At 46.1% G+C, this 14679-nt stretch overlaps 1 long non-coding RNA gene across 1 annotated transcript; it reads left to right on the plus strand.

Moving 5' to 3' along the window:
• The first annotated feature begins 49 nt into the window (after positions 1-49).
• On the plus strand, positions 50-12815 carry LOC121832374 (uncharacterized). The gene is made up of 3 exons (XR_013042545.1): positions 50-293; positions 7253-7386; positions 11254-12815. It is a non-coding gene; the product is annotated as an uncharacterized LOC121832374 (long non-coding RNA).
• Positions 12816-14679: the final 1864 nt, after the last annotated feature.

The following is a 14679-nucleotide window of genomic DNA, read 5'->3' on the forward strand; positions in this document are numbered from 1 at the left end:
AGACAAGCTGAACCCGAACAGGTTTGGATAGTACTGTTGAGGGACGGTCCAAAGGAACCTGCCCTTTAGGTGTCTGAGGGAGCCCCACAATGGGACCTTCTACAGGGCTGTGCGAAGAGACCCTTTGTGACATAGGATGAGGAGCCAGGAAGCCTCTTTCCAGTCCCTGACAAATGTGGACCGGGGTCTCGAGGATGGAGTTGGACCAGACCTTCTCACCTTGGTAGTAGTGGGTATTACACTGGAAGATTGCCAACGAAGCAGCTGAGTGGCTCATAGAGGATAAAGCAGTGGTAAGCCTACAGCCCAGGAAGATTTGGGGGTCACTGCCCATAGCCAAAGCGTTGACCGGGCTTGAATCTCGCACCCTACCCCACGCCACACTGCCTTGGGGGCATCGTGGACCTTCTCCAGCCACCTTTGTTTCAGGGGGTGCTGAGGATGGATTTAGTGAGTTTTCCTGCACTAAAAGGACCAAAGCAGGGCTTGAACCTCCAGATGCTGATACTGAGATGTAGATAGAGGAGGGGCTTAACCGCTCATCTTTCCACACAGAACGTGCTGGAGTTAGCTCTTTGGAGCTCGGGAGGAGGAAAGGGGGAAACAAAGGAAGATTTGGGGAGTGGGAAGTGGTAATCCAGGGTTGGGGCGATGGGCAATAGCACTCCAGGGTGGGGAAGGAGAGCTCTGAAGACTAGATTTGCCTAACGCAATTTTGGTCGTATCTTGCAGACACTGGAGGCTGAGTGCCTATAGGCTCTGGTATGAGCAGAATTTCCTCTGTGGGCGGGAAGTTAGGAAGAGTTCTTTTGTTGATACCCTATCAACTGGTTGCCTGTCTCACACCTCTCTTATCATCCATGCTTAGTGGAGGCTGTAAGTGGGTTGCTTGCTGGAAACCAGAGCAAGGATCAGTCACCTGGTGCATTAATACCATTTGTTCATCCTTTTCACTCGACTGAGCAACTACCGCCTTCACAATCATGAATAGCTGCCATCATCATGGCAGGACCACTCAAATCTGCTCTACTCTGGTTCCACTGTTTAAGGACCACTGGCCTTTACTGGGGGGACATGGGCATCTCTACCTGTAAGGTGCCACCTACTGAACCTGGCCATTGCCTGAAACCCAAAGGTGCTTCTGCCTGACTCCCAGTTACTCCAGTAATTGGGCAGGAATCAGGGCAAATTCTCACCGAAGCTGATCAGAGGTCAGCCTCTGGGGAACTTTCAGGGTAGTGACCTTAGATAGGCAGTTTCTCCTGTGGGACTTCAGAGTGTTCTTAGCTCCAAGGAGGCAACCTTATTGAGGAAGGCTTATTGTTTCTTGTTCTTTGTTTTCTGCTTGTTAGGGATCATTTTTACTCCTTTAATTTTTTACTTTATGGTGTAGCTGGTTGTTTTCTACTCTTTGCTTTTTTGGGGGGCCCACCACCCAGCTTCCAAATAAGTCTCTTAATTATAAATGCCTGGCCTTAGCTTGGCTTGTTTCTTGCCAGCTTTTGACTTAAATTAGCCCACCTATACCTTTAGCCTTTGGGCTTTTCTCTTACTTCTGTATATCTTACTTTCACTCTTACTCCATGACTGGCTGGGTGGCTGGGTGGCTGGCCCCTAGCATCCTCCTCTCCTTATTCTCTTGCTCCTTGCTTCTTCCCCTCTCAGATTTCTCTTTCTATTTATTCTCTCTGTCTGTCAGCCCCACCTATCCTTTCTCCTGCTTCTCTATTGGCTGTTCAGCTCTTTATTAGGCCATCAGGTGTTTTAGGTAGGCACAGTAACACAGGTTCACAGAGTTAAACAAATGCAACATCTTTGCATCATTAAAGCAAATGTTCCACAGCATAAACAAATGTAACACACTTAAAATAATATTCTACAACATTATGGCATTTTAAATTAGTTCTAATTATAGAGGGCATACTCACAGTAAAAAGTCTAATGAAAAGTAAGTGCTCCATTTCCACATTCCTAAGTTGCTTTCTTTGTATTCTATTACTCATCTATCACCAGCCTGCCTATTTGTAAGGTTCCTTCAAAAATTCAAACAGAAGTCAAGTATGGCGGTGAGTGACTATTCCCACATTTGGGAGGCTGATGCAGGGGAGTCTCTAGTTTAAGGTCAGCCTGGGCTGTATATGAAGACCCTACTTTAAAAAGAAGACGAAACCACCAAGACAAATGGAGTCACGCTCTTCTGTCACCTTGCTGTCTCCACACTTAATGTATCAAAAGCACTGCTGTAACTCTATACACTATTGTTGTACTTCCCCCTCAGTATGAACATATAGTAACACTGAACAATACCAACACCCTTCATGAAATGATTTACTTATTGGTTGAGCAACACTCAATAAAGCATCTCTGTGTATGTGATTTCATGTACTTTTGCAGGTCTATCTGTGACATTGCAGAGTGTATCATTGTTCTAACTGGACTTCCTAACAAGCTTCTCCAACCTTGGAATCTCTGCAGTGATCAGAAGGCCCTCTGTTTGCTAACAAGTACCCTGGAGTTGGATGGGTCCCAGGCAGCTTGTAGATGAAGAATAAATGCTAGGAAGATCAAAGCATGACTAAAATTTGGACTTTGGCCCTGTTCCCAACCTCCAGGGAAGGAAAAGGGGCCCAAAGTTGAGTTGCTTACCAATAGCCAATGATGCAATCAACCACATCAGTATAATAAAGCCTTTATAGACTCCCAAAAGGATTTCATTGAGGGAGCCACTGGGTGGCAGAACACAGGGAGGTTCGTGGAGGGTGTGAACACTCGGGGCTGCTCCCCTTACTCTGAGCTATGTTCCTCTCCCATCTGGCTGTTCACCTGCAGCTTGGTAAAGCCTTTATAATAAGTGCTTGGTGTTTCCCCTGAGCTCTCCGAGCCATTCTGGCACATTGTGTGTACTAGTCGCTCTTCTCACTGCTGCAGCAAAGCACCTGACAAAGGCAACTTGAGGAAGAAGGTTTTCTCTGGGCTCACGGCTTCAGGGTCATTCCTCACGGCTGGGCTGTCATGGCAGCAGGAGCCTGAGGCAGCTGGTCACAGAATCCCGGGAAGAAGCAATGAATGATGCTACTATTAGTGGGGTTTCTCCTCTGTGATAGTTTGAAAGAAAATGGTCCCCAAAGGGAGCAGCACTATTAGGAGGTGTGGCCTTGTTGGAGGAAGTGCATCACTGTGGGGGTGGGCTCTAAGGTCTCTCTTTCTCAAGCTTCACTCAGTGTGACAGTCAGTTGACTTCCTGTTGCCCGCAAGATGTAGGACTCTCAGCTCCTGCACATCTGCCTGCATGCTGCCATGCTCCCCATCCTGATGATAATGGACCGAACCTCTGAAACTATAAGCCACCCTCAATTAAATGTTTTCTTTATAAGAGTTTCTGTGGTCATAGTGTCTCTTCACAGCAACAGAAACCCCAACTAAGACATCCTCTTTAGGCTAGAACTATAGCCCATGGAATAGTGGTAAAGGGTGGACTTTACCACTTCAGCTAACCTAATCTAGAAATTCTCACACAGACATGTCTTCTCAGAGGTTTGTCTTCTAGATAATTCTAGATCCTGCCAAGTTCACAATCAAATTAACCACCACATTAGTCAGACTTCATGAGCGAATAGCCCCAGTTGGTTAGATGTAAAGACTGTATTGATTGTGACTGGCGTCTGAGCAGGGTAAGTTTGTGGGCTGAGGCCTTAAGTTGTGGGATTGAATGCTACCTTCGCACCAGAACTGAGAGGAATGAGAGGACACTCAGCTGGTGTCCTCTCCAGAGTTGCTTTGCCTGTGTGGAAGCAGCCGCCTAGCTCATTTGTCAGAAGGTTCTGCTGACCATGAAAGAGCAGGGAAAAGCACGCTGGCCTTCCCTCTATCGCTACACTTCAGAATTAGGCTCTTGGTAGTAAACCGACTATGATTTCTGTCCGTGGAGTACCTCTTACTTAACAAAGATTATTGGGGTCCAGCCCCTGCTATAGTCTTCTCCCAAAGTTCCAGAAGAGATGCTACCAGCAGTGGATTAATCTGAGGGATACACGAAACTCTTTAGTCCATCACTTTATTCTTCTAAGTCAAAATCTATCTACACAGCTTCAGGTCTGTTCTCATACTTAGGTCCTCTCTGTCCCTTCCTCTCCTGTCCTCTCAGTGTTTAAATTCCTTCCATCTTTGTTCACTCTCCTCTCTCTCTTGTCCAGTTTTGATCCACAGGCGATACACAAGTCTGCTCGTAGCTAGGAAGTCTGCGTCAACGCTTGATGCACCTGGTGTGTGAAAAAGCCCTTTTGTTCAAAGTTAATTGTTAAAGGGGAAGTCTAGAAATACCACTAAGGCTGTGAGAGGAAGAAGGGTTAAGCTTAATTTGTACAAGAAACAAAACCTTGTACCGACCTGACCTTGGCAGTTGTCTCTGTATAGATATTTACCTTATATCAGGAGACCTGCGGGTGGTCTGGAATGTTTATCTGTCTGCAGTCTGTCCTTGGAATTGAGAAATATCTCAGAAAAAAAATGCTTTTGTCCGGAGATGGCCCTGGCCTGGATGCTTGCTAATGGAGATAATTACAGAAGGCAGATATCTGAGTCTAATGCTACTAAGAAAAACAAATGGAAAAAGGAAGTCTTGCCTGTGTCGCAGTTGGGGAAATATCCAAATACCTCAATTGTATAGGGGAAATAGTGCCCAATGAGGGACCAAACACACTGTTCTAGGAATGGAAAAGCTACAATAGCACATGAGAAATTCATAGCAGGAAACGGCTAATATCCAAAAGCCAAAGTCACCAACACTCCTTAAGACTTGGTTTTACCCTCTGGAAAGGCCCTTGGCTATAGTCTACTATATTTCTGTGACCCGCAGCGGGTGCTGTTTTTGGAATGAGAACATGTCCTGCTGTGACCTTCCCTGCCCTTGTTCTCCTGAGTCAGGTCAGCACCACTGCTGATTTCATTTCTACTACTTGCCCTAGGAGCCTCAGTATGGACCACGGAAATATGTGCCCTCTTCTCGTGGATGCTCTTTTTCCTTTACTCAGCCTCCAGTCCCCCTTAAGCCAGAAACCACACTGGCTTCATTACCAAGGTGCTCTGTCAGGTCTGGAGCCAGATCCCAGCAACTCCGTGGGAATGACAGGGCTAAGAGGGAGCCAAGTGTGGCATTGTCTTGCTTTTTTGAGGTGGGAGGAGAGCTGAGTTCCCTGGAGTCATCTGTGCTGTCAGCAGGAATATTGTGGAGTGCCAGTAGCATGCTGTGTTCAACCATAACTTCTATAACATCGTGGGTATTTACATTTTAATTTTGGCTGGTAATTTTTCCAGCCTTTACGTGAGAATTCCTAACAAGCCAATATACATTAATCTGAAATCTGCCCCATTAGATTTATGAGAGTTTTACTCCTTTAAAAGAAATGACGCATCATCAAAGTACTCAGGATGCTCTGTGGAGCTGTGATGTCCTGGACGCCTGACATTTTCTTCTGTAGCAGGGTATGTGCAAACCTCCCCTGCTGTGTGAATCTTGGGATGTTTCCCATCCACTGTGGAGCGTAAGGGAGCATATTTGGTCTCTCAGTCCCTGACAGCTAAGGCTAGTCAAATGTTCCTATTTGAAACTTGAATTCTTGATCCTGTGATAAAAAACATAAAGGGACATTCTTTTAAACTTCATCCTGGTGCCAGAGTCTCCAGAGGCATGGGCTTCTAGCAGTCATGGTGGTGAATTCAGTGACAGAATACTTCTCTGCTACCTGAAAACATCACCATCAGTCCTTCATCTGCTTCCATTGCCCAGACACAAGAACTCCGATACACACACGTGGTGGTTTTGAAAGAAAGTGGCCCGTAAAGGGAGTGGTACTACTAGGAGGCATGGCTTTATTGGAATAGGTGTGGACTTGTTGGAGGAAGTGTGTCACTGTGGGGGTGGGCTTTGAGGCCTCATATATGCTCAAGCTTCACTCAGTGTGATACACAGACCGCTTTCCTGTTGCCTTCTGATCAAGATGTAGTCAGCACCATGTCTGCCTGCAAGCCACAATGTTCCCCATCTTGATAATAATGGGATTAAACCTCTGAACTGTTAGCCAGCCCTAATTAAATGTTTTTCTTGTAACAGTTGCCATGGTCATGGTGTCTCTTCACAGCAACAGAAACCCTAACTAAGACAATATGAAAATAAGCAAACCCATCTACACAGAATGTTGGAATGGTCCATTCCACATCTGGGAAGACCAGTAGATACAGCTGAAGCATCAGGCACTGATAATCAATGGTCTGTCTTTAGCTGTCCCTCAGAGGGGAACTGAGGACAGGGGTCATGGAGACAGTGTTGTTTAAGTGGCCAGTGTCTCATTATGTGAGGTTAACAGGCACGTCCTGCTCGGGTAAAGCCAGACCATCACTGGTACCTCAGTTACCTTCAGCTTCCTCACTCAACCCATCAATTTTCCTGGAGAAGAGGAAAACAGGGAAATCCCAAGGCATCCCCCTGCAAGGTTCTACACCCTAGGGAATGTCTGTGCTCATATGTCAATGGCAGGTAGAGAAACACAGGGCGCAAGCTGACAGCTAATGCTACCCGGAGTCCATTCAATTCTCTAGATGATGGTTCTGTGGACACATGCTACATCGAAAGTGGGAAACTTGAACTGTCATTTATTCATGTGTGTGATGTGTGTCCGACACCATCTTAACTATGGAAACTCAAATGCAAATAGAAGTTTTGCTTTAGGGAGCTCTTGGTTAGCCGAAGAACAGCTAAGCCTGCATTGTGAGATTACCCTACTTTCTCAAGTGAGCAGGAGCCTTGGTGTTGCCGAGGGAGCTGTAGCAGAACCCAAAGCAGGCCTGAAGCCTCTCCACCCACCTCCACTTGGGCAAACGAAGCAGTTACCAGGCAAACGTGAGTGGGAGGCAGGGTAGTTCTGAAGAGGCTGAGCTTTGGAGTAACTTGCACATGCCCGAGAGAGTAAATCATAGCCATGTGTGTACGCACACATGCACGCTGCACAGCAAAGAGAAAGCGCCATTGTCAGTCCTCCAATGATGGCAAGAGACAGAGCTGAACTGCCCCAACGGCGGCGTGCGTCCTTGACCCTAGAGGTGATCTGATTAAACTTTAAAATAGGAGACGTGGCTACCCAGCTCAAGTCTATAATTGCCTGGCCACATCTGTTACTAATAACGGTCAAGCCGCCGTATCCCGAAGGAAAGGAAAACACAGCCTGCTGAAGCCCTTTTCCCTGGTGACCTCCCACAGGAGCGCACTGGAGACTGAAGTCGCTGAAGACATGAGACAGACGTGAGAGGTGCTGCCACATGTCCCAGCTCCGGGATGGCCAGGCCCCGGCTGAAGCTTTGTTACTTCTCCCAACCCTGTTTCCATTCAACCAGGTAAATAGTCGTGACTGGCGGGAAGCGTTCCCTAGACGCAGAGCATTTCCTAAAAGGGCCAAACCTGTCATTCCGTCTGTTCTGTCTTGTTGCTGTCACAACCCTGTGAGCACAGGGATCCTGAAAACAGGGATCCGATCCTGGCTCCTCTGCTTAATTACTTTTCTCATGCAAGTCTCCTTCTTCATCTGCACAATGGGTATGGTCGCAATGATACCCCTCAGATTGGTATGCATCTAATGTGTGTTTTGTGGCTTTTTTTTTCATTTAACATTTAATATCCAGCCATATCATTTCATCTGGATAGCTTTTATTCTTAAAAAAGATGACTGCATGGGGGGACTGGCAAAATTGCTCAGTGGGTAAAAGTACTTGTGCTGTGTGTGTGGGGGGTGTCTTTCTGTACACTGTGGATATGTGTTGCTACCATTGGTTAATAAAGAAGCTGTGACGGCCTATGGCAAGGCAGAATAGAGCCAGGTGGGGAATCCAAGGAGAGAGACAAGGAGAAGAAGGCGGAGTCAGGGGAGATGCTGAGTACTGCTGCCTGGGGAACAAGATGTAAGGACACACAGGTAACACCATGAAGCCTAGAGGCAATACATAGATGACTAGAAATGGGTTGGATTACATTGTAAGAGCTAGTAAGAAGCTTGAGCCATAGACCAAACAGTTTATAATCAATATAAGCCTCTATGTGTTTATATGGGACTAAAGGGCTGGGGGACTATGCAGGACAGGAAAACTTCCGCCTACATGCTTGATACATACATACCATACAAAGCCTGATGACACTGAGTTTGATCCCTGGTACTCAGGTAGTGGAAGAAGAGAATTGACTCCCACAAGTTGTCCTCAGCTCTCTAGAGGTGTGACACCCAGACACACACACACACACACACACACACACACGCACACGCACACGCACACGCACACGCACACGCACACGCACACGCACGCGCGCGCACGCACATACACACACAGAGTCACAAAATAATAAATATAATCTTTAAAAATGCTTGCAAGCATTGCTTTGTATTCAGCTATCACAGTGGATTGAACCAATCCTCTGCTGGTGACAGTCTGGGTTGTTTCATTTTATTTTTCCTACCATAAACCAACAGCAGCATTGTGCAGTGTTTTGTAGACATGCATGCACATATCTACTGGAGAATGTTCTGAAAGAGTAACTCACAGGTTATACTCATCATAGTGTAAAGGACAGTGTGTCCACTTGTCCTTCTGAGGTGTGGCATTAATTTAAAATCCTATATAACACGTTTGAGTTCAGACTGCTTTTTCCATATTTAGGTGATATTGGATAAGCAACCTTGATTAAGTGTTATTATATTTTCTCTTCCTTTATAAAGTTTACCAGTTAGATTGAGTGCTGTATTTATGAGATTGAGGCCACATTTGATGACATATCCTTAAACAAAGGTATATCTTGGCACAACTTATGAATTACATAAAGGCATGGAAGAAAACAGATACTCAGGCAATGGACCACCAAGATGCAGCCAGGACTGTCACTGGGTGCCTCAGAGACTAGCATGAAGACACAGGGCTTGAAAAGACTTGAGAGAGTCCTGCATTAATGATATGAACTGTCCACGCAGTGCCTTATACGGTTCGTATTTCATTCATTCAGAGCGTAGATCAACTATGCTAAAAACACAACACAGGTTCATACACCAGGCATCAAACACAGATGTCGGCCCTTCCTGAATGGTTTATGTGTTTACTCTTCATATAAATGGAAAAAAAATTACCATTTTAAAACACATTAACATGTAGGCTTTATCCAATTAACGTATTCCTCGCGGTTTTTATTCTTAATTCTATCAATCAACTTTCAAGTCCTTTTCAACAACTTCATCACAAGTCACTGAACAAAGCTGCCAGATCTTTGGGAATGTTTCAGCTTTCCAAATGTCAGTGTGCTAAACTCAGGATCCCAGCTTCTAGTAGTTCCTGCAGCCTGGTGTATCTAACACGCTTGCAAAAGAGTTTATGAAGACCACATTGGCAATGGTATATGTGGATTACTAACCCATCTGTAGAAAGGCCAGGTGTGTGGAGAGCTGTTTTCATTGAGATAAAGGTGGCTATTGAACCACCCAACACCCCCAGGCCACTGGCTTCCCCAGCTTCGTGTGGGTGCAGCTGCCTCTTAGGCAAGAGTGCCTGGAAGTTGCTAAATATGGTAAGGGAGCCTCGGGCAAAGTAAGGAATTAGGTAGAGACTAGAAGAAGGAAGTTTGTCTAGTTTATGGTAGAAAGGAGTATTAGAGTCCTTTGTTGCCAGCATAGTGGCTCACCTGTGATCCCAGCACTTAAGAGGCAGAGGCAGGGGAATTGAATGTTCAAGGCCAGCCCGGGTTACATAAGAAGACCCAGTTTCTGAAAACCAAACCAAACAGAACCAAACCCCAAATCCCAAATAGAAAAAGCAAACTAGCTTTTATAAAGCCCCCATCAACAGGGCATTAAGGCAGAGGGACAGGACAAGGGCTGTTCTCCCTCAACAGAGAGAAGTACTGAACCCATTTCATCAGGGAGTAGAAATCAGGAAAGAGCCAATCTGTGGGGGAGAAAAGGGACGTGATTCAGGCCAGTCGGCAATCCTCAGCAATGATGACTCCCAAGAACTCCTCTTGGCTTCGTATTGGGCAGGTGACTTTAGCTGCCCTTTGACTCCAGTGTCCTTTGTCCAAGTGTGACAATATACCAGCCCAAGGTGACATGTGCTGCAGCCTCCACCCTGGGTGCGGCCTCCGGGAGCAGTGTGAATTCTTTCGGACAGGCAGAGCGTCCTATTGTGCATTCTTCAAGGCATGTTTGCGGGGCTTAATTACTTCTCCTCATACCATCACCACCGGAGATCCGGAGATCGGCGGCACACTAGCAGGCAGATGGTAATCGCTACAGTCTCTCTACGGAGGGACCTTAGGGACAAGGTTAGAAGTCAGGAGGGAAGGACAGTGGTGGGGATGTTTTGAAACTGTTGTTTACACAGTGTTCTTTTTTGTAAAAGATGAAACCTCAAATGTGTTGTCCCCCAGCCCCCGCCCTGATACCACCCATGTCCCTTAGTACCTGTGACGTCACAGGGAGGAGAGGGCAAGCACTCAGGCACCAGCACCAGCCCCCTGCTTGGCTCCTTGCTCTTTCTCCCAACTCCCTGTACAACTTCTGACCCCATGTTCCTCACAGACTCATGGGAAACTTGGGGTTGAAAAGGATCTTAGAGAGTGTCCGGTTCAACCCTCCGGACAAAGAAGGTGCAAAGCAAGCAGACATCCGAAGGCAGAAAAACCCATCCTGGAGGATGCCTGGTAACGGGAGAGACAGTTTTCAGATGTGAAAACCAGGCTCAATGAATTTGAGAATGTGTGTTTGGGGTGGGGGCGGGGCTCATTTTCTGTTGCTCTCTCATTTTTATGATAGTATATAGGGCACACAGTTAAATTTCATTTAGCACAGCTAATTATAATCCTCTTGAAAAAGTCATAAAGAGAATTTGGCAGCTAAAGGAACAAAGTCTAAAAGGAAGAAAATAAGGCTGATACATGCAAGGTTTTGGTTTTTTTTGTAATCCTTTGGAGGAGTGAAAACCACACTTTTTGAAGATTAGCTGTGGGCAGCGTTGGCATTTCTGGATTCATGGCACACACATTCACACTTCTGTATGTAAGCTGCGTGCGCTCTCCAGGAGCCATCTCAACTTTGTTTCCCCACGTCCTTCTGACCTTTGGGGCTCCTTTTGGTTTTTATCTCTTTGTCACCCTTGGGCTTTTGTGAGAGTGTCATATCACTTGATTGATACTTTCATTATTATTATTTTTTTTCTCTTTCTCTGGCCAAGGCTCCTGTAGTGCACAGGGTTCAGCGGGCATTTTAAAGACTTCGACATTCAAGCACACAGGTTTCGAATGGACACAGTTGTGAAGAGTGGAATTGTCCATATTCGTGGCCAACGGCTTGGCTCCACGTTATGGGAGGAAGCTGGGCTCCAGCTGACAGATCCCCAAAGGGAAGATCTTACTTACAAGCAGCACATCTGGCTCATTTTGCAGTTGTTGATCTGAACATGGGGGCTTAATGGATTTCATCTACAGCCAGCCACACTCGGTGTTTTTTCTTTTCTTTTTGGTTTTTCGAGACAGGGTTCCTCTGTGTAGTCCTGGCTGTCCTGGATCTCCCTCTGTAGACCAGGCTGGCCTCCAACTCTGAGATCCACCTGCTTCTGCCTCCCAAGTGCTGGGATCAAAGGTATGTGCCATCCCACCTGGCTTCACACCTGATATTTACTAAGGCTTTGTTGCCCTGGTGCCCAAGTTTCTGAGATGAACTCATAGCAACCCACGTGCCATCTAGGTCTGTCTTCTTTCAGTGGTCATCAAGAATGCAAGAGACCGGTGCTTCTTGGGGTTTCTTCATCCCTGCGAGGATGCCATACCCAGGCAGCCTATGACCCACTCAATAACTGGCTGTGTGAGCTCTGTGATTCCTCTGTTCCAGCCTTTCTGCTCAGCTCCATTAGGAGGCAGAGAGGTGGTGTGTCGCCACTGGTACTAAAGTCATCCTTTCTGGGCTCCTCTGCTGCCACCTGCCCCTAACCACAATCTAATCAGCATCCAGCAGAGTGTGATGACACACCGGACTTTCTCAGTGACAGCTTAATGAAAGGGGGCCTTAACTCCTCTTCTTGTTTTCCCCATCTATCCCCTAACTTCGACTCCACCCAGTGTGAACTCACTCTGATAAATGATACCGTTTGCTCTCTCCATCCCTGGCCTGTTGAGATCTGGAAACAATTGGTTTGTCTGACACTTACTTCCACAGCTGAACTTGTCCAAATCAAACCGTGGTCTCTCGTGCTTTCTTGGCTGTTTGCTTTAAGTCTGAAATGGGCCCTGGCCTCACCATCTCCCTCCATCCTGTGTATTTTGTTTGTTTTACATGGGAGCGTGCCAATATAAAATAAAATGTCCAGTGAGGGCTCTGAATAGCCTAGAGGAAAAGGGGAGGAAAGATCCAAGAGGCCAGGGAAGAAGGATTGGCTCTCTTGGAAACTTCTGCCTAACAGGGCCTTGCTAGCCAATGGCCCAGGCCGGATGTCTGTGGAGCCATGGTCTAAATGGGCCTCATGTTCCTAGCAACCTGTTTTATGAAATATAGCCCCTCCCCCAATGGCCACAAGTTCTTTAATAATCTTTTCCTTTAAGATTTAAAAAAAAACAATCTTTAGTTTGTTTCATGGTAAAATATAGTTCAATTATTTCCAAATGTACGGTTTGTTGACATTAAGTACATTCATACAAAATAAGACCCAATTGCACATCATGTAGCAATCAACCCTATTTTTAGAACTTTCTTGTGCCAATGGAAACTTTGAACCTATTTAAAAAGAACACCCCCACCCCCGACCCCCGCCTCTCCTTCACCTGTAGCTTCTGTTCTCTCTCTGTGAAGCTGTGTGTTTTGGTGCCGAGACTGGGTTTGGAAGCCTGGCTTCTTTGACCGAAAACCAAAGCCTTATGGGCTGCTCTTAGGTTCTGGATAACACAGTGGACGGTGGGACGGATCCTTGAACAATCAGGAAATAGCCATGATTCACCTGAGTTACTCATGCAGCTGCCAGCAAAACCTTGCATCATCTTCATGTCGTGCGAGCCTTCTAGAAGCTTTTCTTCTTCCGGTCATTTGTGATGTTTTCCAAAGTTTACTAAAAAGGTACCAGTTACCCTATTTGTGACTCTGACTCAACTTGATTTAAAAAAAAAAAAAAATTTGAGAAAAGGTCTGCCTGTGTGTAGGCCAGGTTGGCCTGGAACTGAGTGCTGGGGTCACCATATAGGTGTACACTATCACATCTGGCTAGTTGGTTTTTAAGACAAATTCTCTTTACTCTTAATTTCTAAACATAAAATACACATAAAGTCGATCATTTTAGCCAGTTTTAAGGACATAAAGTCTAATGGCATTGGATACATACACACTGTTGTGACTCCATCTCTAGTGGGACTCCTGAGCCCACTGAATAAGCCCCTCCCCGACTCCATGGCAGAAATGGGGTTCTGTACCTGGAGGAAGGAGATATGGAAAACTTTTCATTTCAGACATCCATGTTGACATGACTGGATCTGTGTACACAGACGTACAGCCCAGAGGGTTCCTAGCTAAGGGTTGCCTTCGTGATCTCTTTACAGTGGTTAAGGAAGCCACTTCAACAAACGTGTCAATAGTGAGAGTTAGCATCTCAAGAAGGTACATGACTGCTACCTCCCTAGAGCCAGGGGATGCTGATTCAGAAAGAGTTCCTGGGGCGGTGGGAGGTAGGGTCTGGTCGCGTGGGGTGGTGGCCGCGCTTGACTTCACTTCAGAGTGTGTCCCTCTGGGCTTTTTTCAAAGCTTTGGAAGGAGCCGTTCGGATAGCCATCTCCATCTCATAGTCCAGGAATTTGTTATTATCTTCATTTATTTGTTAGAGAGAGGTAAGAAAGATGACTGTGTCTCCATTTTTGGTTCAGAACAAATTAAGATAAATGTGCAGATGTATTTAAAAACAAATGGAAGAGTCAGAACAGACAAGGATTCTAGACAGAATTCCCATTGCCATCATCCTTCCTGGAATCCTGGAGTCTTTTTTGACAACTCAGGGTTTGCCGCTGTTTTCCTCTGGCAGATACTGAACATCATTTGAACAATTCTTCACTTTAACTTAATCCCTTATGTGCTCATTAAAGACGGACCTTGTGCGCTCAGCATTTACCTTATCAAACCCCAAACCCTCAAGCACAGCAGGCCATCAGCCATAACTCCAGGGCCTTCTTGGCAGAAAGGAGACTATCTGGTTACAGCTTTCCGATGCCTTTCCCCACCCCCACCTTTCCTGGCCCCCTCCTTTCTTCTCAGCATCTGTGGGAATTCCCTCCAGGCTTCTCAAAGCAGAGCTCTTGAGTTTTGAGGAGCAGCTGTCGGAGAGTAGAAAGGAGACCCCACTTGGGACCTAAAGTCATGAGTTTGTGTTCTAGAAGTCCGTGACTTAGGAAGACTTCATGTTCTCATCTATGGACTGTTAGCAATGCTGCCTCTGAAGGGTGGCCATGGGCAGGAAGTGTAGAAGAAGCTTCCTGTGATACAATCCACGACTGTATGTAGCATGCTTTTGAATTCTGGCTCAGCCAGTAAGCAGTATTCCTCAATGCTCTCTCTCTCCCTGCTTCCTGCTTGAGTTCTTCCCAGACAACTCTCAATTATTGGGATGTGTCAGCCAAAGAAATCCTTT

The sequence above is a fragment of the Peromyscus maniculatus genome, chromosome 9 (genome assembly GCF_049852395.1).
Source record: "Peromyscus maniculatus bairdii isolate BWxNUB_F1_BW_parent chromosome 9, HU_Pman_BW_mat_3.1, whole genome shotgun sequence".
NCBI classification, from domain to species: domain Eukaryota; kingdom Metazoa; phylum Chordata; class Mammalia; order Rodentia; family Cricetidae; genus Peromyscus; species Peromyscus maniculatus.